Source organism: Chelonia mydas, chromosome 2, assembly GCF_015237465.2.
Source record: "Chelonia mydas isolate rCheMyd1 chromosome 2, rCheMyd1.pri.v2, whole genome shotgun sequence".
Lineage (NCBI taxonomy): Eukaryota > Metazoa > Chordata > Testudines > Cheloniidae > Chelonia > Chelonia mydas.
The window spans coordinates 7,197,618-7,224,097 of record NC_057850.1 but is presented as its reverse complement, the minus strand read 5'-3'; the positions used below and the strand labels follow the sequence as shown (position 1 = coordinate 7,224,097).

The 26,480-nt window shown below is 46.4% G+C and overlaps 1 protein-coding gene across 7 annotated transcripts in view; it reads right to left on the bottom strand.

Annotated features, from left to right (window-relative positions):
• Positions 1-1,951, bottom strand: part of TSNARE1 (t-SNARE domain containing 1) — a 684,473-nt gene extending 682,522 nt beyond the window's left edge. Inside the window, exon 1 of one of the 7 annotated variants that reach the window (XM_037891908.2) lies at positions 1,832-1,951. The gene's annotated coding sequence lies outside the window, so the exon portion shown is untranslated. Of the gene's footprint in view, positions 1-1,732; positions 1,764-1,831 lie in introns of those variants that run through there. The other 6 variants (XM_037891914.2, XM_037891916.2, XM_043539008.1 and 3 more) reach the window with 6 other exon arrangements.
• Positions 1,952-26,480: the final 24,529 nt, after the last annotated feature.

The following is a 26,480-nucleotide window of genomic DNA, read 5'->3' as shown; positions in this document are numbered from 1 at the left end:
TTTTCATTAAAAAAAGCCTTAGGAAACAGCTTCACAGTGACATTTTCAGCTAGAGGGGGAAAATGTATCCATCTACTTATGTGTACCATGAATGTGTTTCCCCCAAGCCATTTGAAAACAAAATCCTGTGGTTGCTATGCATGAAACACTCTGATCTGGAAGGACACAGGGGAAGGGGAGTTCAGCTAACTGCCACCGTACAAGACACACACTCTCTGCAGATGCACCCCAGGAGAAGTTGAGAGGAGAGCTCAGCTGTGACATCTGCAGGCAGTTCTCTGGAGGGAGCACTCCAAGAGGAGACATGGGTAAAACTGACACCTACGCACCTCCCACTCTCTGTGGGGCACCCCCAGGAGAGATGGGTGAGCTCAAACTGCTGGTATTTATTCACACACCCTCAGTGAAATGCCTCAGGGGGAGGCACATGAATGGGTCTGCAAAGGTCAAGCTAGTGAGCCAGCTCCCCTCTGCATGTTTCTCCCCCTCACTACGTGGGGACCAACAGGGGGAGATGAAGGGAAGCCACCGGGACCTCAGACTCTCCTACTGGACAGGTGTCCCAGAGGGAGCTCAGGTCCCTAATACCTGCACCCTCCTCGTTTGCAGAAGGCTCCCGAGAGAGACCAGGCTCGGGTACTGGAAAAATACACAGATACCCTTAAAAACAATGAGGCGTTCTGCTGCAAAGGGAGAAAATGACAACCCATGCCCCTGACCCAGACCCATACCCATACCCGCCTTCTCTCCGCATGGGGACACCTTGCCCCCACCCCTAGTCCTCCAGCCACACACCCCTTCTCTCTGCATGGGGACCCCCCCCCCAGGTCCTCCACCTACACACCCTCCTTCTCTCCCCAGGGGGGCCCCGCAGGCCTTGACCCACACCCCCCCTCTTCTCTCCCCAGGGGGGCCCCCGCAGGCCCTGACCCACCCACGCCCCCTCTTCTCTCCCCAGGGGGGCCCCCGCAGGCCCTGACCCACCCACGCCCCCTCTTCTCTCCCCAGGGGGGCCCCCCGCAGGCCCTGACCCACCCACGCCCCCTCTTCTCTCCCCAGGGGGACCCCGCAGGCCCTGACCCACCCACGCCCCCTCTTCTCTCCCCAGGGGGGCCCCCGCAGGCCCTGACCCACCCTCGCCCCCTCTTCTCTCCCCAGCGGGGCCCCGCAGGCCCTGACCCACCCACGCCCCCTCTTCTCTCCCCAGGGGGGCCCCCGCAGGCCATGACCCACCCACGCCCCCTCTTCTCTCCCCAGGGGGGCCCCCGCAGGCCATGACCCACCCACGCCCCCTCTTCTCTCCCCAGGGGGCCCCCCGCAGGCCATGACCCACCCACGCCCCCTCTTCTCTCCCCAGGGGACCCCCGCAGGCCCTGACCCACACCCCCCCTCTTCTCTCCCCAGGGGGGCCCCCGCAGGCCCTGACCCACCCTCGCCCCCTCTTCTCTCCCCAGGGGGGCCCCGCAGGCCCTGACCCACCCACGCCCCCTCTTCTCTCCCCAGGGGGGGCCCGCAGGCCCTGACCCACCCTCGCCCCCTCTTCTCTCCCCAGGGGGGCCCCCGCAGGCCCTGACCCACCCTCGCCCCCTCTTCTCTCCCCAGGGGGGGCCCGCAGGCCCTGACCCACCCTCGCCCCCTCTTCTCTCCCCAGGGGGGCCCCGCAGGCCCTGACCCACCCACGCCCCCCCTTTCTCTCCCCAGGGGGGCCCCCAGGATCCCGACCCCCACACACCCTGCTCTCTCCGCAGGGGGGCCCCCACAGATCCCCCGCCATCCGTCTGCAGGCGGAACCCCGCCCCCGGCCGGGCGCCCCCCGCCGCACGCAGCTCACCTGCAATTATGCGGGCAGCGCCGGGGACAACCCAAACATCACGTGACCGCGCGACCGCCCCGCCCCGCCCCGCGGAGGCCGCCTCGCCAACTACATCTCCCAGCGAGCCGCGCGCCGGGCAGGAAGGGGCGGGGCTTCCGCAGGGGGCCGCCCCGCGCCCCTCCCCGGGTAAGGCCCCGCCCCGGCCGAGCCCGGCGCGCCCCTGCGCCCCCGCCTCCCTCGAGTCCCGGCCCCGATCCTGGCCCCCGGCCCTGGCCCAGATCCTGGCTCCTCGTGCCCTGGCCCCGATCCTGGCTCCCGGCCCCCGCTCCTGGCTCCTCGTGCCCTGGCCCCGATCCTGGCTCGGTTCCTCATCTCACCCCCCCCCTTGGCCCTGGTCCCAGTCCCGATCCTGGCTCCTCATCCTCTGCCGGCATCCTGCCCACTTCATCCCTGGGCCCTGGCTATCCCCTGGTCCCCTCTCCCCAAGCTCCTGGCCTGCTGGGCTCCAGTTACCCCTCACCCACTCACCAAACACCCACACAGGTTTAATGCCATACCTGCGAGCTCCTCCCCTGGCTCCAGTCTTCTCCCCACCAGTCCTTGTGCTGTTGTTGCCCCACAGCCCTCCCAGATCATGGCTAGGACACCCTCTAGACCAGGGGTTCTCAAACTGGGGGTCGGGACCCCTCAGGGGGTCAGAAGGTTATTACATGGGGGGGGGGGTCGCGAGCTGTCAGCCTCCACCCCAAACCCCGCTTCGCCTCCAGCATTTATAATGGTGTTCAATATAGAAACAAGTGTTTTTAATGTATAAGGGGGGTCACACCCAGAGGCTTGCTGTGTGAAAGGGGTCACCGGTACAATAGCTTGAGAACCAATAGCTCTCTCCCTAGTTAGTGAGGTTGGCACGCCAGCCTGCACGTGCCTGCTTGCAAACCTGAACAGCAAACCCCAGACCTGTATTAGATTCTGTGAAACTCTTCAACAAGTGATGAGAAACAATTTCAAAAGGTTTTCATGTCATCAAGTGGAGGTAGGGTAGCCAGCTTCCTACTCACATAAAACTGAAGACTCTTACCCAACCCTCTGCCCCGCCCCTTCTCTGAAGCCCCACCCCTCGCTCACTCCATCTCCCCTCCCTCTGTCTCTCGCTCTCCCCCCACCCTCACTCACTCATTTTCACTGGTCTGGCTCAGGGACCTGGGGTGCGGGAGGGGCTGAGGGCTCTGGCTGGGGGTGCGGACTCCGGGGTGGGGCCAGAAATGAGTTCAGAGTGCGGGAGGAGGCTCCAGGCTGAGGCAGTGGGTTGGAATGCAAGAGGGGGTGGGAGGTGCGGGCTCTGGGGTGGGCCCAGGGTTGAGGGGTTTGGGGTGTACGAGGGTGCTCCAGGCTGGGACCGAGGGGTTCAGAGGGCGAGAGGAGAATCAGGGCTGGGGCAGAGGGTTGGGGCATGGGAGGGGAGTGAGGGCTCTGGCTGGGGGTGCGGGCTCTGGGGTGGGGCTGGGATTGAGGGGTTTGGAGGGTGAGAAGGGTATTGGGGTTGGGGCCCAGGAGGGGGTCAGGGGTGCAGGCTCTGAGCGGCGCTTATCTCAAGCAGCTCCTGGAAACAGTGGCATGTCCCCTCTCCGGCTCCTACATGGAGGCACAGCCAGGCAGCTCTGCACCCTCCCCTGTCCGCAGGCCCCATCCCCACAGCTCCCATTGGCCGCGGTTCCCAGCCAATGGGAGCTGCACAGGCGGGACAGCGTGCAGAGCCTGCTGGCTGCCCCTACGTGTCGAGCCGGGCGGGGGACATGCCGGCTTCTGCCTGGGAGCCACACGTCGCGGAGGCTAGCAGGGAGCAGCACTGCCAACCGGACACCTGGTCACCCTAGGTGGAGAGTTAATTTCCTCCCTTGAAAAGTGGTTTTACTGGCCCATGACACCACTGCAGATATAGGATGGCCCTAAAGCAAAACCAACCATTCCAGTCTGAAAGAGGTGCAAAAAAGCAAACAGTTTGCATGAAAGAAGAAGAGTCAGTTCAGTTTTGATCATTGCACGTGTTATGAGTTACTCATAAAAACAGTGTAAATTCTTTGGGGAAGGGAACGTGCCTTCCTTTGTGTTTGCCTGTGCTTAGCACATGGTGAGTGCCACCAGAAACATCATAAAAATAAAATTAACTACATTATTATTAAAGTGCTGACGGTGTGCTCAGTTCTGTACAAAGCATAGTAAAACACAGCCCCGGCTCCGGGGGCATTTACAATCTAAATGGCTTGACAATCCAATTCAGGTACACGATGCACTTGGTGACCCACGGAATAGCTCTGTCTTAGCGCATAACTAGATTTTTTGTTTGTTTGTTTTTTTATTAGGTATGTGACAGCAGTTTTACTGAAGTGGACTAGCACTGGACGGCTTCACGGAAGAAGTGAGTTATAAGGATGGATTTTCTTGATAGGGCCTTTAAACGACATTTCATTTTAACAAGGAGTTGTCAAGCCTGCTGCTTTTTCAGAAATGTAATGCTGCACTGATAGCCCTGCCAGAAAAGTTTTAAAAGGGCTGAGGGGCCACCTAAGCCTCCATAAACTTCAAGATATTACAGCGCCAAACCACAAGCAGAGCTGTTTCCTTGATCTTTTGCTGCATTGATAAATCATTTATTGGTGCGGCCTTTGCAGAAAATCCCTTAGGGAAAAAGGCCATAAAAATGCACTGATAACAAAAGGCTGCTGTCCTGCTTGCAGTGTGCAAATGCCTCTGATCTGGTGACACACTCTGTTTTTTGCTGTTCTTTTTTTTGTCCCACAAAAAGTACAGATTAAGGGCTTGTCTTCACATACAGGTGCAGCTGCGCCACTGTAGCACTTTCGTGAAGACACTGCTATGATGTCAACGGGGGAGCTTTTCCTGTCGGCGTAGTCAGTCCACCTCCCCGAGAGGCTGTAGCGCTGTCTACACAGGGATTAGGTCGGAATAACTACATCGCTCAGGAGGGTGGATTTTACCCCTGAGCGACGCAGTCAAACTGTTATAGGTCTGTAATGTAGACCTAGCCTAAGATCAAAATAGCAATGTGCAAAATTCAAGACAGTCTAGTGATTTTCAAAACTGGTCGTGTTTACTTCCTGTTGAGCCCTGTGAGAATAATTTTTTTTTAAAAAGTGCTATTATAAGTGTGCATGTACCAATAAATGACACAGTCCCTACATAAGATACAACAGACAGTGTGTTCCAGAGGAGAGGAGGTAGGATGATAATAACATAATGGCTTTGGATTGCAGTGTGTGCATCTTGCTGGTTCTGTGTATGAAACAATGCTGTTATATCAATAATTGGGTTAATTAATAATACAGTAATAATACTCTGTATATTTCTACGGCGCTTTTCCAAGGATCTAAAAGTGCCTTACGTGCATTATGGCTGGTCCTTGTTATTACCAATACTTATTTATCTGTTACTGTTTTTCAAGCGGGGTCAAGGACCTTTGGCGTATTGTAAGTGCAGGCCCTTTATGGGGAGCAGCAAGAGACCACAAAGTGTCCAAACTGGTACATTTATTGAAGGGGGATAAAAAACAGAATGAACAGCTGATTATTTCATTCACATGTTTGAGAATCGTTCTGTCTGGACTACAGAGACTGAGGCCCATGATGTGATAGCTTATTTGAGGGGGCAGAGAACTGCATTTCTTTAATGCAAGATTAAGTAGCAGTGACAAGAGAGTGGATACGAAGATAAAATAGTCTGTGTTTGCCAACTGGAGAGCGCTGCAAAACTGCATCAACTCTCCAAAAAGTAGGCAGAGGATGGATTCGGAGCGGTGACACAGCAATCCTGACGGATTTCTCTGCAGTCAGCAAAAGACAAATTTGCCAAACCCAGGGGTTTAAATATTAGAAGAGAAAGCAGAGTTAGAAATTCAGATTTATTTCCAGCATGGAATACTCACAAACCGCGTTCCCAGTTTATGTAGCCCTATATGGTGCCACAAGCAAGCACCACAGGGTCTTGAAATATACAGAAAAATACCCCATCTTGGGGATGGTTGTTCTGTTTCTGATTTACAAAGAGCTTCTTCAGACTTTGATTGCATCAACTTTCTTCCCAACAAGTGAACTGCCTCAGAAGTTGTGTTGGCCAGTTATGTGACCCTGTTTAGAGTTTGCATATCATAGCTGTGCAGGAAGGATGCTCCTGTGGTTAAGGCATTAGGCTGGGACGCAGGACATTTGTAAGCAGCAAAATGGTCCCGCTATTGTGGGGAACTTTCCTGGCTTCTGCACTACCCTGGTGGAATCAGATAGCAAAAGGATCTGAGTCCTCGCTCCAATTCCCTTTACCTGGATACCTACCTGACCTTGAGAACTCCTCTTCCACTCTACCATGCTGCAATCCTCGTTACCCCGATAAAGCTGGGTGCAGGATTCCTGGGAGGCTTAACCCCCGTCTTGTCATGGTCACTTAGTGCAGGGGCTAGGGTGTCCCCACTCCAGGATACTGTCCGCTCACCAGCCACTTCCCTGACCCCAGTGATCACTACATTAAGTTTAAACCAAATACAATTTAATAAACAGCAACTGTAAGAAAAATATGGGGAAAATGGAAAAGGTTAAAGGAATGAGAGCCTTCCATAGGCCTGGGGAACACCATAACCAGCAGTCTTTGCAATTTCAGAAAAGTTCCCAGCCTATTCCTCACATGTCCCTAGCCTCCCTCCCAGGCCTGGCTGTGCTGCAGAGATACTGTGGGTCAGACACCTGCTCTGGTGGTGGCCACACGCCCTCAGGCTCTAGGTGGGAGGACCCTTCTCCACAGCATTGACCTTCCCATTGGGTTTGCGTCCCCACCTCCAAGTCCGGACTTCAAGGCGTCTTGTCTGGCAACATCTCCCTAAGCTGGGCCCTCTGATCAGGATCCCACCTCGCTCTCCCCAGCTGCTCCACACGCTCGGCTGTAGCGTTAGTGGGCATCCACTACCCCAGCTCTGGCCCCACTGCTCCCCGCTGTAGCTCAGCCCTGGCGCACCATCAGCGCAGCTGGTCTGTGCTGCTCCAGCTCCCCAGCTCTGCTTCCTCTGGCTCATTGCTGCTCTGCCTCCCGCTCACCTCTGCCTTCTGGGCTGCTTCTCTGGCCCCTCTGTCTCTGGCCCACAGCTCTCTCCCCAGCTCAGCTCAGGCTGCTGCTCTCTCCTTAGCTTGGCTCTACTCTGGCTCAGGCAGCTCCAGTTCACACGCAGGCTGGGTGGCAGGCTCTTGTTTCCCGCATTGGCCTGCCTGCCTGGTCAATCCAGCTGACTTGGAGCATTGCCCTCTCCCCATTGGCTGTGGGGACTGTCAGTCTCAGGATCCTGATTTCTCTTCAGCCCTCCCCCTTTCTCCTGATATTGACACCCCCTTACACATTCAAACCCAACCCTAGCTCTGCCACAGACTTTTGGTGAGGGTTTGGGCAGGTTGCTGAAATCTCTGTGTCTCAGTTTCTGATCTGCAAAATGGCGGCAAGGCTACTTCCTTAGTCTGTTTTGTCCGTTGAGACTGTATGTCCTTTGGGGTAGAGACTCATGTGTTCCTACAGCTCCTAGCACAGTGGAGCCCCAGTCTTGCCTGGGGACTCCAGTGTTACCCTGGATTTGAAGGGTGTGTGTACCTCAGAATATGACTAAGCCAACTGCAACCATATTACGTGCATTCAGCCTCCATGAATTAATAAAATAGAACACCACCTAGTTAAGGGTTAATTGAGAAGCAGGATTTTAGAGGCAAGGTCAAAATCTAGCAGGCAGTTTCTGCTAATCAGAATGGAGAAGGGGAAGGAAAGTAAATAAGTGAGACCGAAGAAGATAAGTGGATGGAAGACCTTGAGTCTAAGTGCCTCTGATATTAGAAGTTTATTGAAAGTTAGGAAAAGTGATGATCCAGTAGCAGTCATTATGACCTATGTGTTTTGTAGAAGATAGTTATAAAAAAACCTAGCTAATACAATGTACTTTGGAGCAGTCCTCTGAAGCCATCTTGAGAGACATTTTTCCTGACAGCTTTTCTCCCCAGTGGGTGAGCAACTGGCCACTGCGTACCTGCTGTTAACTACTCAATACCGTGCCAGAGTTTAGGTAAATATCTGGGATGTTCTAAACCTATTGCTTATGTCTGTGCGTGCTTAAATCTAATAAACTGCAGTGTTAGACAAGAGCACACTTACTTGCATTAATCCTTGATCAGATGGAGTTACTGTGTTTCCATTAATTTATTCCTGACACTGTCCAGAGTGAAATAATTTAAGTTACCACTCTTGGGGGTTCTGAAAACCCCGGGTAACACTAAGTGCTAATTTGTGAAGATGAGCGATCACCACATCAAGATATTGCCTGCCTAAGGATCAGAGATTTTGAAAAGCTACGTGTTTTTCCACACACTTTCTGGACTTCCTCCCAGGTGTCATTCTTTTATTAATTCCGAGTGCTCTCATTTTGCTGAGGTGAGGGCTGTTTTAGTAACGTTCCGGGAGCCACAAAGACCATGCCCCATTTGTAAATACTGGAAGCAGCCTGCCTTTGCCGATTGCTCGTCATTAATACAGAAGCGTGGGCTACAAAGACTACAGATCCGAGCGTACAGTTCTCCAGCTTGTTCCAGGTGGCCTTCTGCTTGGCTCAAGTTTGAGTATTACATTCATGTTTGAGTCTCTCTGCAGGTGAAATCTCTGTTGTGAAGAGGAAGGCAGCTATGGGCCCCAGTACAGAACTCCATGGGCTACAGCTACAACCTGGAGATTGGGCTTTGGCAGCCTTCCTGCCAATTGCGCCAGATTCCAAAAGTCTATGAGGGGAATAGGTTTAAACATCTTTGTCTACATTCTGCGTGTAGCTGCACTGGGTGTTGCAATAACAGCAGCAGCAGCAACAACAAAAACAACCCAATAATCTACATGCAACCATAAGAGGAAAAACTAAACTGGACACAAATTAAGTAACACTTTGCTAATGTAAGTGCCAAGAAACTCACCGAACAAATCATTCTCTCCCACATTGTAAGCTTTGAATTAATGGTTGCTGCCTGTCTTAAAATTGCAAGGAAGTCGTGAGACGAGACCTGTGCTCCTGCAAGAGAGAAGGGTCTGTTAAGTCCATGAAAGCTCTATCAGGCACTTTGCGTTCAGTGAAGTATATGTATAATTGTAAAGATCATTAGGACTCATCATTTGTGATAAGCCATGCCAGCAGTTGTTAGAGGAATTTGCATACAGGCTGCATTGGTAAACAACTGGACAATAAAAAAAATAAAGGAAATTGAAATTTAGGACTATATCCCAAGTTTATGGGAGTTTAGATGGTCTCCAGCTCTCTCAGAACCAAAAGCTGTGCTGTTCACTGTAGATAACAGGTTGTAAATTTAGCCTGTTTTTCTCTTTGCAAGTTGTTTGCAAACTAGTCTTGATGTTGTTATTTCTATTATGGGGATAGCTAGGAATTCCAGTCATGGATCAAGGTGCTGTATAGACAAGTACGAAGACAACAAACCCTGCTCCAGAGATCTTACAGTTTACGGGCAGACATGATGAAACAGCTGGGTCAAACAGACACACCCATGGCTGTGGATGTGTAGACCATGAGGGTGTTGTTTGCTTATTTAAAATGTGTTGAAATGCAAATAGAGAGCACGCCTTTAGGCCTAAAAGTTAGGCTTCATATTAGCTAAAGTTAGGTTTGTTAGCATGAGTGAATAGACGTATTAATAGAAGTGACTCAAGGCATAATCTTGGATCATGTAGTAAATATATTTTGGTTTTAACTGGTTTTAACAAGTGTTGTACAGGGATTTTTGGATGTTGTGGAATATTAGTAACGGCAGAATTTGCGTTGATGCAAATGATAATTAGAAGGATGTTTGATATTAATAGTAAAAAGAAGATATTTGGCTTTGGGGGTATGGAAGATTAAATATGGTAGCAGAAAAATAGTTATGCTAAAAAGGTAGATTTAACATTGATTGGCTTATTATAATGTACTATCAATAGGGTAGCTCCAAATGTAGGGGGTGCTCCATACACCATCAAACACAGCTTAAAGGAAGGATCCAACACCCCTTGGTGTTATTACATCTTTGGAATGTGAGTATAAACGTAGAGTTAAGTTGTTAAACTGTAGTGTTTTTGTGCATGTTTGCTTTAGTTTGATCATATAATAACAGTTTGAATTTCATCCCTCGTGTCACTCACGGTTCTTAGACTGAATTAAATAAATCACCTGTAGCCAAATCAAGGACCAAACCTTGGGCTGACATTATTTTTAAAGTTTGCATCTAATCATATTAATGGGACTATCTAAATCAAAGGTTACAGATGGAAAGGCTAAGGGCTAAGAATAGCAGAAGATTCAGCTCACCACTTGCCTAACCAAAGCATGACAGTAGTGATCTAGGGCCATCTAGAGCCATCTAGACATAACTAGTGCATTGGCAGAATCCTTCCTTAAGACCTAGTTATGCATAAGTTCTCATTCAATAGGTTGAGCAATAATGAATTAGCAAAAGTGGCCACTTCAACAATTCACTCTTATTTATAAGTCACGCAGTATTGTTTCTGTTCCTTGAATAGATGACAAATCTTAAAGAGAATAAAAATAAAATAGAAGATAACTTTGTTCCCTTTCCATTGTGAATTTTAACATAAATCATCACTCTTGCTAAAACTGTTGAGATGCATGCGCATTTTCTCACATAGCCGGCAGCCATCTGAATACCGATAATAAGAGCCCACAAATAATGCTGGTGTAAGCAGAGGCTGGGAGGGGTTCCTAGTATTTTGGAGGACAGGATGAAAATTCAAAAGGACCTTGACAAATTGGAGAATTGGTCTGAAATCAGCAAAGTGAAATTCAGTAAAGGCAAAGTACTACACTTAGGAAGGAGAAATCCAATGCACAACTACAAAATGGGGAATAACTGGCTAGGCAAGTTTCAGAGTAGCGGCCGTGTTAGTCTGCATTCGCAAAAAGAACAGGAGTACTTGTGGCACCTTAGAGACTAACACATTTATTTGAGCATAAGCTTTCGTGAGCTACAGCTCACTTCATTGGATGCATTTTAGGCAGTAATGCTGCTAAAAAGAATCTGGGGTTTATACTGGATCACAAATTGAATATGAGTCAACAGTGTGATGCAGTTATGAAAAGGCTAATATTCTGGGGTGTATTAACAGGAGTATAATTGTCCTGCTGTAATGCAAAACTGGTGAAGTCTCAGCCAGAGTAGTGTGTTCATTTCTGGGTGTCTCACTTTAAGAAAGATGTGGACAAACTGGAGAGCGTCCAGAGGAGAGCAACAAAAATAATGAAAAGGTTTAGAAAACCTGACCTATGAGGAAAGGTTAAAATACTGGTCATATTTAGTCTTGAGCAAAGACAACTGAGGGGGCACCTGATAACAGTCTTCAAATATGTTAAGTGCTATTATAAAGGTGACGGTGATTAATTATTTTCCATGTCCACTGAAGGTAGGACAAGAAGTAATGGGCTTTATCTGCGCAAGGGAGATTTAGGATAGATATGAGGAGAAGCTTTCTAACTTGAGGGATAGTTAAGGTCTGGAATAGGCTTCTAGGGGAGGTTGTCAAATCCCTATCACTGGAGGTTTTTAAGAACAGGGTCTAGGTATACTTGGTCCTGCCTCAGTGCAGAGGCCTGGACTTGATAATCTTTTAAAGGTCCCTTTCAGCCTGGCAGTTCAATGATTCCATGAAATGCAGCTGGGGAAAAAGGTGAAGAGCAACATGTCGTAAATAGATTGACCTGAAAGAGACAGCAGCTTTGGGTCTTAAATACATGCTTCTGGCGAGTGGTGTACCGAGGACACGTCACATCTTCTGCACCAAATCCATCAGACTCCTCATACAATTGCAACAAGAAACCATAAGCAAAGCTGCCAAAGCTACCTCCTCCTTGCTCAACTGCAAGGAATATTGGAGGACTACCTCTCCATTTCTTTGCAAATATCAGCAGAGGAAGCCAGTCTGAATGCTCCTCTAAAGAAACACAAGTTTGGCTTTTACCTCCAAATTTTAGGGCTACATGATAGTGATCAGAGATTTCCTCAAAGAGTGCAACTCCGTTAGCTCATTGCAGCATATCTGTACCTTGTTGTTATGTGCAAGCAGTTTTATAAAACATTATTACAGCAACAGTAAAGCCAGGCCAGAGAGCACTGAGCATTCCCCGAACAACCTTATTTCAGTTCATTTAAAGTCCAAAAGAGGTTTGGACCAGGGCCCATCAAATCTTGACACAAAACAGATGTTTTCATCAAATGTTGCAATGGTATCAATAAATATGTCCCATGGTAGTGATTAACTGGCAGGTATGATACGTCATGGGTAAGATTCACTGGCTATAGAGAGTTTGTATTCTGGCTGTGGGCCACGTTCAGATCTCAGTTACGCTGGGGAAACTCTGAATTAACTCCAGCGAAGTCAATACAGGCATCTCCAGATTTCCATCAGTGTCGCTAAGAGCTGACCCTGCGGTTTTAGAAGTATTGTACTTTGTGAATTAGAAAAAATAAACTTTGCACCCTGGGTAGTGATAAGTCAATCATCTCGTCAATAAAGCGTGTCCAATGCTTTAAGTGACCCAAGTGATCAGTTGCATTGATGAACGCTGGAGAGTTTAAATTGAACCTCCTCACTACTGTGGCTCGGGATGACAAGTGGCAAATGAAATTAATGTCAACAGAGCTAAAGGAATGCATGCTGGGCGCAATAGTCATAACGCAATGGGGAGCGAACAGAACTGAACTCAGGTGGTGGGGAGGGAGACTTTGAAGTCAATAATGGACACTGGGGCAAATTCCATGTTCCATCGACTTCAGTGAGAAAAGGATTTGGTCCAGTTTGGGGAAGAAAGTAGAAAAAGGCCACACACATGCCTGGATCAAAGACAAGAATAAACATCGAAGGGTAAATGCTACTCCAATGCTGCTGGCATTGCATGGTGTAAGCAAGAAAAGAATTTGGCCCCTTCAATGAAGCTAAAATAAGGAGGATGCCCTTCCAAACCGGCAACAAGAGCACTGCTAAGGGTAAACTGAGAGGGATTTTATCTGCTAAACCTAAGGTCAGGGTTCTTCCTGACAGTACTAACATCTGAAGGACAAGTGGAACCTTCATTCTTTATGATGCTCCAGCTGCTTGGGCTGCAATCAACCTTGCTAGGCAAAACACAGAACCCTGAACTCATGACATGCCTGAGAGATAAAAAATAGAGCGAGAGAGCGCACTTTAAAGCATATTTATTTGAAATGTTTAAATCTACACATAAAGAGTTTAATTCTGCTGCCACTGAAGTCAAAGCTCCCAGTGACCGTAATAGGAACAGGATCAAATCCATATTCTGCTACTGGTTTTTGAACTCTGATTACTGTCATTGACTAGCTAAGAATTGTCCAGATCCTATTATTTTTGCTATTCTGCCTTCCACAGCCCTCACCCCATCCAGCCCTGCTCTTTTGTCTCAGTCACCTGTTCTGTCCTGTCTTTTAGATGATAAAATCTTTGTGGCAGGGATTGCAATTTTCTACATGTTTGTGTGGGCCTAGAACAGTGGGGTCCTGGCTTAGTTGGCCTCTAGGTGCTGCCACAATAGAAGTGATAAAAATAATAATTAATACTGAATTTAGATTTTAAACTGGACTTCTGTGTAGTCATTTACACCTGGCAAAAGCAGGTGCAAATAGGGCTAAATCAGAATGCTAGTGTTAGGCACTCACTTTGCACCACTGCCAAAGATCCAAGACAATGGAGCATCAGTATGTAGTGTAGTTGTAGCCATGTCGGTCCCAGGATATTAGAGGGACAAGGTGGGTGAAGGAATATCTTTTATTGTACCAACTTCTATTGGTGAGAGAGAGAGAGAGAGAGACAAGCTTTTGAGCCACACAGGGCTCTTCTTCAGGTCTGGGAAAGTTACTCCAAGCATCACAGCTAATTGCAAGATGGAATAGACTGTTTAGCATAAGTAGTTAGCACGTATTGTAAGGGACCAGTCAAGGTAGAGTGGCCCGTTAACACCTCTGCAGTCACAGGACAAAAAGAGGGGGTTAGTGGGTTACAGATTGTTGTAATAAACCATAAATCCAGTATCAAGTCCATGGTTTTTAGTGTCTAGCACAGTTATGTCTAGTTCAAGCTCCCAGGCTTGAAGACAAGGAGCTTAAATTCGCTGGTGGAGAATCAGGACCAATATCCTTTATAAGAAAAACAGTTTTCTAGTTCTTCTAATAAAATACCCCAAGGAAAATCGCCTCAGTTTCACCAAAGCAAGTCCAATGCAAACAGAAAAGGAACTGAGGCAAAAGAGGAGAATTTCACCCACCACCAATTTTCAGCTAGTTCCTACTTGTTTCAGTTGGCAATGAGGTTTTGGTATGGTTTTGGCAATGAGGTATTGTTTCATGGTGTCTGTGTATATAATGTCTTCTGCAGTTTCCACAGTATGCATTCGATGAAGTGAGCTGTAGCTCACGAAAGCTCATGCTCAAATAAATTGGTTAGTCTCTAAGGTGCCACAAGTCCTCCTTTTCTTTTTGCGAATACAGACTAACACGGCTGTTACTCTGAAACCTGGTATGGAACAGTGAATCTATTTGGTTACTACTTGTTCTCCAGTAGAAACCAGAAGGGATTAACTGAAGGATTCATTGAATTTTGGCCAGAAGGGCCTAGTTCTAATGGGACCTGGTACCCTCTAGTTCATTAAGAACAGTATACTAGAAAGTCAGTAAAGTAAAAGAAGAGGCCAATGGCAGTATGCAGTGTCATGGCAAACAGTCATACTCAGCAGAATCAGTTCAGCACCCACTGAAAGTCACAGAACACTCCTTCAAAAGGTAAACATAAGACATAATGGGCCGAATGCACAAGCACTTCATGACTACTGAGTGCTGCTCTAGCCATGCAACGCAGCAAACAGTATCGCCAATCCCAAAGGTTCCAAAATCAAGTCAGACCCCCTGCAAAAAGTCATGAGATTTTTTTTTTAAGATAATATTGTTTTTTGTTCTTTTGATGTTTGATTCCCCCTGCCCTGCAGTGGGGAGGTGTGTGTGTGTGTGAGAGAGAGAGAATTAGCGTCGCTAGCGCTCCCAAATTTATTAAGGTCATTTTGGCCTCCACTGCAGAGGCTCTCATCCCTACCTCTGCTCACCTCCCCGCCCCCCGTCAACTCCACATCTACTTCTCCAGCAGCTCCGGGGGATCTTCACCCCTCTTTCCTAGGCCTGGGGGCGGCTGCTGTGCGGTCCTTTCCTCCCCTTCCAAGGTGGAGGATGGTGGTTGAAGAGAGAAGCCTGTGACAGGCTGCTCTTCCCCAGTGGGCAAGGCAGTGACAATAAAGCATGGGTGTGGTCAAAAAGCCCTGGAGTGGCTGTAGCCGGTTGGAAAGGACTCTAAGGGGACCATCCCGTGACACCAAGCTCTCGCAAGAGCAATGTAGGCCTCTGGTACTCCATTATCAGTCACTGAAAACACTTATTGGAAGGCAGCATTTAAACAGTTCACATCATCCTACCAGTTACCCAGCACACATTCTCTTTTACAGTCAGAATATAAACACGTAATGTGAATTGTACAAGGGAAAAAAATCAATAAAGCCCTCAGGCAGTACTTACGGAAGGGTGGACAAATGTAGGGAGGGGGCAGGAATTATAAACTTTGTGGTAACACCTCCACCAGTTTTTTTAACAAATGCATGGAAACAGGAGAGCCCTGAGATACTGCAGTGTATAATAGTAGTGAAATATGTGAAGTACTAGAGGAGATTGGAAGTAGGAAAATATTTGCTCTGCTGACTGACAATGCCAATAAAATGAAAGCAGCATGAGATGTCACCGTGGACAAATATCCATGTATTACTGCACTAGGAAGTGCTTCCCGTGGCCTAAACCTGCTTCTTAATGATTTCATGAAGTTGAGCACGCTGGAAGCGATCTATAAAAGAGCAAAGAAAAGTTATAAAATGTGTGAAAACTACTCATATTGTAGCTGCAGCCTTTAAGAAGAAGCAGGAAGAAACGTGTTGCTAAGAATAAAATGGTAACGCAAACTTTCCGGCAAACCAAAATGGGGAACTGTGGTGATGGTATTTAAAGGTTTGTTAAAAAACATAGAAAATCTTCCAGAAACGATGCTAACTGAAGATCTTAAAGTAGTGAAACGTGTCTGAATCACTGTACTTGCTGATGATATCTTTTGGATTCACCTGCTGAACACTGAAGATTCTTCAGCCAACTGCTTCTGCAATCACTGTATCTGAATCAGACAAAGCCCTTTCGTCAGACATTCCGCAACTTACAGCCAAGAGAAAGTCAACTGGTTTTGACAATCTAAGTGCATCTCCACTCACAAGCCAGGAAGAAGTAAAAGTAAAGGTCTTTATCGGTAGACAGGAAAAATTTTGCTGCAAATCAATACACGATGTTGCAAATCTCTTAGATCCAAGGTTCTAAGGGAATAATGTTAGTGATGATAGCAGTGTTTATATGACTGGGTTACTAATCAAACAACACACTTAGGACTCGATGTTGGAAAAATACTTTCAAATGTTGCTGAATACAGACGCTCTTTGGGTATTTGGTCCAGGAGCACAATCTGAGAATCTGCCAAGCATATTGCTCCTAAGCCATAGTGGCAAGGCTTTTATATAATACAGCCTCTGACTCCTCTTGCTTCTCTTCTGCTTCTGATTCCTCCGTCTTCTGCAGCATGTGAAAGAAACTGGTCGATGTTTGGAAATAAATATACACACAAAATCAAGAAACAGGCTCACATGTGAAAGAGTTGAGGTGCTTGTTTCCATTCATGCAAATCTTCAGTTTAATGAAGTACGTGAAAAGCACAGTGAAAGTTCAGAATCGGAAGTTGTGGATCTTTCAGACACAGATTCTGATTAGAGAAGTCACAAGCGAAATTTTAATTTTTTCCCCTGTTTGAGAAAGATGTCAGCAGGCAAAAAAAAATACACTTAAGTACTTAGTGTGCAGATCCATCTCTAATACTAGGTATGTTTGTCATTATTCAAAAGTAAAGTATTTATACTTATTTATTTCATAAATATACCGAGCAGTACATTCTTCATGCTAACTACATAATACATATACATAATGCATTTTTCATTCTTAAAGAAGTAAATAAAGTTTAGTTTCAATAAGTGACTACTGTAGATATTTTAGTTCTCCCCCGGATTTCCATATTGTCACAGAAAAACAGAAGAAAACCGGGTTTCTTCCATGCCTTCAAAATTTCTAGAACTTTTACATTTCTAAAGGGGCAGATCACTCCCCCTCGTGGCGTGGTGTGACACTAGAGGCACCCTGCCTGCAGTTGCCTCCTGGTTCTCCCATTAATTCATTCATAGCCCAGAGTACTTAAAATAACAGTCCCCCTTTGGAGGGAATTTCTACGTTATAGCATACACTCACCTTTGTCCCTACAGGCCCAAATCCTCCCTCTTTCTTGGGGTTTCCACTTCACTCTTCTTCCAGGGCTTCAAGACCCAACTCCTGCAGAATTCCCCCTGAATCGAAAACCTCCGCCAGCCCCTGGTTTCACTGGAGTCCTTTCCTTAGGTCTCTTCCTAACCTGCTCCCTGGACTAACAATCTTCTTGCCCTTGGTTCAGGGGCTCCACAGCCCTCTGTGGAACTCTGTACCTCAAAGCAGCACCCTGGAACCTCCACATTCACCACAGTCATATAATTATGATATATTTCATACAAAGCATGCCATGTAAGATATCATATGAAAGGTCATGATCTGCTGAAACCCAGTGTTCTGATTGTTCTGTCCAATTATGTGTATTGTTAGTGTATATCAAGTTATGGGATTTTGCTGTATGATTGTTACGAAATATGCTGTAAGTTTGCTAGGGACATACCAAGAAGGCAAACCACTCTCAGGAGGGTGCTCAATGGCCATTAATCAGCAAGGGTGTTGTAATCAAGGGATTTACAATTCAATGACAGCTGCCCAAGCACCACACAATGGGCACGGCTCAACTCTATGACTCCGCAAAGCCCATCAGGACATGTCTGGACAAGTGTCTCTAGGCACATGGACTAAGGATATAAAATAGGGAACAGTGTCGGCATGACTTGCCCTTTCTCCTCCCTCACCTACGCTGGAAGCAACAAGAACCCCGAAAAGACGAAAACTTCAACTGAGGGGATTAGTCCAGGCTTAAGAGAGGCCTGTGTATTAAAAACTGAAACACCCAGCGGGGTGAGAAAAGTGCTTGATCTGAATACTGCCTACTGTAATAAAGTTTAAGATTTAGATTGTGCATTTATGTTTTCTTTTCTTTGATAACTATCTCTGACCTCTTATGTCTACCACTTATAATCACTTAAAATCTATCTTTCCGTAGTTAATAAATTTGTTTTATATGTTTCAGAGTGGTAGCTGTGTTAGTCTGTATCAGCAAAAACAATGAGGAGTCCTTGTGGCACCTTAGAGACTAACAAATTTATTTGAGCATAAGCTTTCGCGGGCTAAAACCCACATCATCAGATGCATGGAGTGGAACATACAGTGGGGAGGTATAAATACACAGCACATGAAAAAATGAGAATTGCCTTACCAAGTGGGGGGGGTGTGCTAATGAGCCAATTTAATTAAGGTGAAAGTGACCCATTTCAAACACTTGACAAGAAGGTGTGAGGATCAACAGGGGGAAATTAGTCTTTGCAGTGACCCATCCACTCCCAGTCTTTATTCATGCCTAATTTGATGGTGTCCAGTTGCAAATTAATTCCAGTTCTGCCGTTTCTCATTGGAGTCTGTTTTTGAAGTTTTTTTGTTGAAGAATTGCCACTTGTAAGTCTGTTATTGAGTGTTCAGGGAGACTGAAGTGTCTCCTACTGGTTTTTGAATGTTATACTGTAATTCCTGATGTCAGATTTGTGTCCATTTATTCTTTTGCGCAGAAACTGTCCAGTTTGGCCAGTACTCACACCTTCTTGTCAACTGTTTGAAATGGGCCACCTTGTTTACATTGGCTCATTTGAACTACAAAAGTGATTTCCACTCACACCTTCTTGACAACTCTTGAGAATAGCCCACTTCCACCTTAATTGAATTGGCTCGTTAGCACTGACCCCCCACTTGGTAAGGCAACTCCCATCTTTTCATATGCTGTGTATTTATACCTCCCTACTGTATGTTCCACTTCATGCATCTGATGAAGTGGGTTTTAGTCTACGAAAGCTTATGCTCAAATAAATCTGTTTTATATTTCACCTAAAACAGGATGTTTGGGTTGAAGTGCTTGAGAAATCTCAGCTCTGGTACAAAGGCTGGTGTGTGTCCTCTCCACATTGAGGGAGGGGCGGACAGGATAATAAACTTACACTGATCAGGCTTCTGACCAGGGCAAGACGGTATAGTCTGGGGTTGCAAGGCTGGGAGCGGAAGGGAACCGGCTGGTACCTTTCTCCGTGTGATTCATGAGTGGCTCAGGAAACATTCATACAGTCTAGCTGGGTGTGGATCTCCACATGCTATTGTGCTGAGTGATCACAGCACCTGGAGGGGTTTGCTGCTTGTCACTAGCAAAGCATTTTGAGAGACACCCAGGCTGGAAAGTTAAGGGGGACAGTGGTACCCCAGTTCCAGGTTGTACCTCGGGGATCCCGTCATACTCTCCTTCCTGGGGCTACACTGTGATTCAGGCAGGCTCCCCCAGCATCCAGATTGTGGTCCCACTCCAAAGTACCTTCCTTAATACCTCCTTATGGTATACTCCCTGCCACGCCCAAGCTCACAGCAGTGTTTCCGGAGGCAGTCACCTGCTCAACACCTGGCCCCTATTCCCAGCTTGTCTGCTGATCCCCTGTCCTTAAAAGGTCCATGCGTTGAAATAGGGATTGGCTGGGCCCAGGCCCCACTGCTCTTAGAGGAGGCAGACCACCCTATTACATCTCCCAGCACAGATAATTAATTGTAGCTGCATGTACAATAAACATGTTTAAATTGGAAGGATGAATGTAGTCATAATTATGTCAGCTGAGAGACTGAAGAAAACTAATCACTGTTAATCGTTACAAATGTGTCAGCTTTCACTAGCACTAAAATTAACGAGTACCCCACATAAAGCATTTTTTATATTACACAGGGCTAGATCCTCCACTGGTGTAAATCATCATAGTGTCACTGAAGTGAATGGAGTTATGCCAGTTCACAGCAGTTAAGAATTTGGCCCATGACTTTTATCATTTTAAGAACATCTCTTTAAGGTCAAAACATTTGACTCATTTAAGCAACAGGTAAGTAGTATCTGAGTGTACCGGATATGGAAAGAGACTGCAAATCATTCTCTGTTGTTTCCCTATGTTTATCTATATCATCAGGATGAATGCATGTATCCTTAATACCATTTCTCTTCCCACAGCAAGCCCAAATACCATATTATCTCACTGGTGAACTCTAGCAGATGTGTTGTGTTGGGGGAGGGGGGAAGGAAGGTCCCATTTTATCAAATTGGAGAGGGGGAAAATCTACGCTTGATCATGACTCAAAGTATCTCATGAAAATGAAGCAACCAGCCTCTAGCTGGCTCCATACCCTTTAATCAGACATGTCAATATACTTAAACTCTAATCCAAGATCTGATAAATAACGGAGTAAAACAATTTAAAAAAACTTTTATTCCTATGAGAGGCACATAATTATAAGTGATAATAACAGTGACTTCAATTTGTATAGAGCTTTTCATTGTAAGTGATCCCAAAGCACTTTGTAAATGGAAATACAAACTAGGAGACTGATCCAAAGCCTACTGAAATCAATGAGAATCTTGCCACTGGTGTCAAATTAACTTTTGACCGGTTCTTAAATGCAGTTCACCCACCGCTGAAATGCAGCCACTTCTGCATTAGAACAGAGTGCCTGTTGAACAGCATGGAAACCATTACACAAGAGTTTAGGACAGTAGGTGAAGAAGACTACCACATCCAGTTGGAAGTTTCAGTGGTATTTAAGTAGGGAGTATATAATTACCAAGCCTGGAATGAGGCCAGGACTCAAGTTGGGCAAATAACAGATTTTTCAGCTTGCTGGCAGTTTAAAACAAATAATTTCAAGTCAAAACAAAGACAACATTTTTTGGCAAATTGAAAAGTAAAAAAAAGTGAGTTGAAATATTTCTATAACGTTGAAATTCCAAAATTTCAGGGTTTTTTTTTGACAAAAACAAGTCAAGGATTCACCAATTCACTGGCAGAGGAGAAGGTGGTGGTTTTGGTGGCACTGTTGCTGCATCCCTGAAAAATTTTAACTCACATATACCAGACTAGCCCATAGCCTAGTGGCTAGGACACGCTCCTACAACGTGGGAGACCCTATTCAAGTCTCTTCTTCGTGTCAGGCATCTGGGGGAACTGAACCAAACCAGGGTTTCCCACATCCCAGGTAATTTTCCTAGCCACTGGGTTAATGCTTACAAGGGAAGCAGTGGTGGTGATGCTTCTTCCTCTGGCTGTTTTGTGAATTCTTTGCTTTCTTTTGTCAAAATGCCTGAAAGTTTAAATGAGCTTTTTCAGGTCAAAATGAAATATTTCATTCTGATATCACTGAACTGTTTTGATTTCTTCAGCATGGTTGAAACGATTTGGCAAACTTGACATGAAGTTCTGACTACTTTCAGTCAATCTGAAACTGCACTTTTTGGCGAAGAAACTATTTGCCCGAAAAGTTTTGCCCAGCTCTCATCAGGGTCTGGGATTAATATTCTCTAGTCTTATAAAACAATGCTGTGGGATCTTTCATGACTACAAGCAGTCAGGAGTTTTCGTTCTCATCCTGAATGAAGGTCTCCTCCAGCATCGGGCATACTGACTCACAGGGAAGATAGCCTTTGGCTATGTTTTCTGCACTACCCTGCCTCTCCCTTAAAGGTCGGCCCTCCAGATACAGACCAACGTTGTCCCTGTTTAGCTTGTGCAATCCTGCAGTTTGGCTGCATACAATAAACTTGTTGACCTGAAACTGCAGTTGTGTATGTTACATAACGCCTTATCGTCATTGTTTTGTAGAGATACACGCACCCTGCCAGACCTCCAGTGCAACCTCTGTTCTTCCAGAGAAAGGAAACAGGACGAGACTCCTTTCCAAGGCATTGCAACATTGTTCTTTTAGTAACCCGGTGGGAGCAGAGCTGAATGACCACACAAAGCTTCCCTCCACACCATTCGCAGCACTGAAACAATGGATCTTTGCCACTGCTGTAAATCTGGAGTAACTCCATTGAAGTCAATGGTGTTAGGGTGTGACTGAGTTTAAAATCAGACCCAGAGATATTGCAAACTGAATCTGGTCTCCTACCTGGCAGTATGGAGCACTTAAGCCTTAAGTCACAAGGTGTTAACATGTGCTTTCGCCATCAGTCTGTTATATCTCCCTGTGCTCTCATCTTTCACTTACATTGTAAGCTCTTCAGGGCAGGTACTGCTTGTGCGGTGCCTACCACGATGGGGTTGGGTCTTCTAGGTGCTACCCCAATACAAATTTTAAAAATTACTTATTTTCATTTAATACATTTCTTTGATTTAAAAAGCCTGGTTTTCCAGAGAACCAGATTAAAACTCACCTACAAAATGTGCAGCTATAGCGCGTCACTCTAATATTTGGTAAAGGGAGCCTTTAACAGAAAAGGTAAATCCATTTTGCAAGCCCTAGTCAAGCCAGGGTCTCAGCTAAGTGTAGACATTAAGGGCCAGATTCTGCCACCCTGACTTACACGGAGCTTCAGCAGAATGACTTGTGTGACTCCTCGCTGGAGACAGTACTCCTCAACAGGAGGAGGCAGTTCAGAATCTGGCCACCTGGCAATCAGTGCTCTAGAAATAGCAAAGACAGGCCAACCTTCGACCTGCTGGGTTTGTGCTTGATGCCGTAATCCAGATGTTGCACAGCCGGAAAGAGAATTGGGGTTCCGGTCAGAAAGCACTGACGGACAGACCTTCAGGGGCCTAAAGATGCAGATTGGCACTTTGTGGAATTTTCAAAGGTGCCCAGATGCCTAACTTGCACTGAAGTCAAAGAAAGCTTTTGTAAATCCTAAGAGGCACCTACCTGCATCGGCAGGCGCCTAAATACCTTTAAAAATCTGCCCCACAGCTCTCTGAGGCTCTGTCTACACTAGGATCTTATTGCTGAGATTCCCACTGTTGCTGCCTTTATGTCAGCTCCGAGGAGAGTAGCAACTACACGGTCCCTAGCCCCAGATGGCCACTAACATTGTCAGCACCGCATTCTCCAGCCCCGCTCAGCACGGTGTGTGGGCCGCGTTGCTTAAACAAGCTGGCAGCTGTTGCCTTGTCCCCCCATTGCTACTATCAACCAAGTCACAAGGGTGGGACATCGCAGAAGAGGTTTTTTTAGTGTAGACAAGGCTAAAGGAAAACATTACTGATGCCACCAAATCCAACGTGTTACCATGATCACAGATTCAGTCTCAGCTGCGATGGGGGAGGGGTGACTCAGGCAGATAAATGTAATTAAAACACATGCTCCTGGGCTTTCCAGTTATATATCCTTAAACCTTCCCCTCTCTCCCTCTTCTTTTAAAGTCAACACAGAGTTTGTAATCACTTTGAAAGGTTTTGTTTTTTAGTAGCCTGCAATCTCTCTCATTCTAACATTTGACTCTGTCCCTTCTGAAAAGCCATAGAAACACCAACAGCAGAACAGTGGGACAATTTCAGAGAGGGTGGCAAAACTAGGACCAGCCAGGTAAGACGTTCCCATCCAGGTACAGGGAGTCCCCAGTATACATCTCCCCCTTATCCATTGTTTCAGATATCCATTGCTTATCGATAGGGGAACATGTTCTAATTTACATTGGTCCCGATTCACATATCCATCATTTGCATGGATCGGGACTGACGTGAATTGGAACATTCCCCTATTGTACAGTACGGTACTGTACTTGCCTCCGCTGGCCATGTTCAAGGCTTATTACCTATGGAGGACGTTCTCCATGCTGCTTAAGAAGATGGCAAGTGAATGAAAGCCCAGTGTAAAGGAGTTTTGGAAGTCCTACAACATCTTGAAGGGCGTGGAAAACCTTGACGTGTCGTGGGAAGAGGTCACTTTGCAGTGTATGAACGGTGTTTGGCGCCGTGCATGGCCAGACGCTGTCCACAGCTTTGTGGGATTTGATGGCATTACTGCTCTTGAGCAAGAAATTATGAAGTTGGCAAAGGATGTCGGCTTCAAGGAGGTGGAGGTGGAGGAGGATGTACAGGAGTTGTTGGAGTCTCACACTGAGCAACTGACAAATGAGAAACTGATTGAGCTGGACCAACAACGGATATTCAAAGAAAGCAAGGACAATGATGACGACGATGTAGGGCAGGAAGCCAGGAGTCTGACAACAAAAAATCTCTCCTGTTTCTTTGGATTGCTGGATGAGATGACGGAAATCATACAGAGCGGTGATCCTTTTCGTGAATGGTTTGCCAAAATCTCCAGGGCGCTCAATGATGTAGTGGCTTGCTACAGGGAGATCTATCATTCAAAGATTCACGCAGGAGAGCAGACGTGGATAAAATCCTTTTAAAAAACTTCTGCAACCAAAATGCCAGCCCTGGAAAAGCCAGCCCAAGAAAATCCAGCTGCCACCCTACCTAAGTTTAGCATAATTGACACTGTTTTATACTGTATTACTGTACTGTATTTACTGTATTAAAATGTTCTATGTGTTTGAACAGTGTTAGTAGGGTTCTACATTATTTTATTCAATGTTTTATGTGTAAAATATGTACTGGACATATCACTGGAAAAAGGTACACTGTTTAGGTGAAAAGAGCATTGTCATAGGTGAGTGTAGTGAAGTTGTAAACGCATCCTTCCATTATTTCTTATGCGGAAAATTCTCCAGTATGTCATTTCAGTATCCATTGCCCTTTTCAGGAACGCAATCCCAGTGTAACCAGGGGACCCCCTGTATTAAATAAAAAGACAGACTGCATAGCACCTGAACAGGGTAGCAGGCTCTTGCAAGGAGACAGAACCAGAAGAGGGAGCATCCCTTCCTCATCCTCAGATACCCATGCCCAGCCCTGCACCCCAATGCAGCTTCTCATCCTATTGTGCAGACAAGCCCCTTTTCAAGTGCTCCTCCTGGGCAATAATTGTGATGGCTCAATCCAGACGCATGCAAGTGCAAAGAAGCAGCCATCTTGTGAGCCGCCTGCCTTTTTGCTTGGTTGGGTGCAATTAAGCCTTGTGGCCAGCTAGGCTAAAACAAAAGGGCATTCGTTAGGCTGCTTTCCCACACTCCCTTGGCCAGCCTGCCCTTTCCCTACACCCCTGACTAACTTCCACTCCAAGTGGCCATTTCAGCAGAGTAAACTGCAATCCAAAATAAGCCTTTACCTGCTGTGCTCACTCAGCATTCCCTCGCACACAACTACCAGGAAAACGGGCAAATGACAGCAAAGAGGCTTTAACCACCAATGCCACCACGCTTGTATTTTTATTAGAGCTGACATTCCCAGTCTGCCCCCGACTTGTTGGGTAATCCCAGTTTGGCTGGAAGAGCTGGCTCCTGAGGTTTTGTCCCAAGCTGCATACAAAAATTCATGGAAAAGGACAAACTCCATTATTGATGAGCTACCAGAAAGGCATTAAACATTTATGTAAAATAGATCTCCTGCAAAGCCTCAAAGAGACCTTTCTTAAAATTATTCTTCCTTCCAGCTAGTATGAGGCAGGTTATTCCCTGCTCTCACATGCCTTATGTGCATCAAAGAAAGATGCTGGATATGGTCTAATGGGGCAACCTTTTTTCTTGCTTTTAAGAGCTCACCCTACTTGCGGGTTAGCGGCCTTATGACGAGAAATCAGAAAGGTGTCACTTTGGGAACCATTTTAATGCCAAACTGTCTACAGCATTTTTTAAAAGCCCTGCGAGAAAATTACATCTAGGATTGGTTTCTTTAGCTGCTGTTGTGAGTTTTACACAGTTGGGCTATTGCTGTAAAACATGAATTCTCTGCTAGAGGTCACATTCACCCTGCTCTTCTCAAATGAAGACAGGAAGTGCGTCCCATTATGGAAAAGGTTGAGAACCACTGTTGCACACAGTTGTGTGATAGGGAAGAGTGCTGCCCTTTGTAAAAGGAAATGATAGGAGTTTGTTAGGTCTTTGGGATGGGGGCTGTCTTCTTGTTCTGTGTTTGTACAGCTCCAAGCACAATGGGGCCCTGGTCTATAGAACAAATAAAAATAATAATAATTCTCTTTCCAAACACATACAGCCTAATCCTGAGCAGTTCCAATACTTGGAACTCTTACTGACTTCAAGAGACGTTGTGGGTTCTCAGCATTTGTTGGGGGAGGAGGTAGGGGGGTATAAAAAACCCAGGCCCTTAGGAATCTCTGCCAGGAGGAGAAGTGTCCCCTCTCCAAGAAGTGCAGACTCACCTTTGGGCTCCAGAACTGAGACTGGTCAGGCAAGGTTCACCCACGAGAGGAAACAGCAGACAAACAGAACTATGGGTGATCTCTATGGCCCTACATGCAAAGTGAGGTCAGAACTAAAAGGAGACACAAGCAGGAGAAGTGACTAGAACCTTGTGTTAATTGGAACACACTGGCCTAACTCTGCCATCAGACACACCCATTTGCTCCCA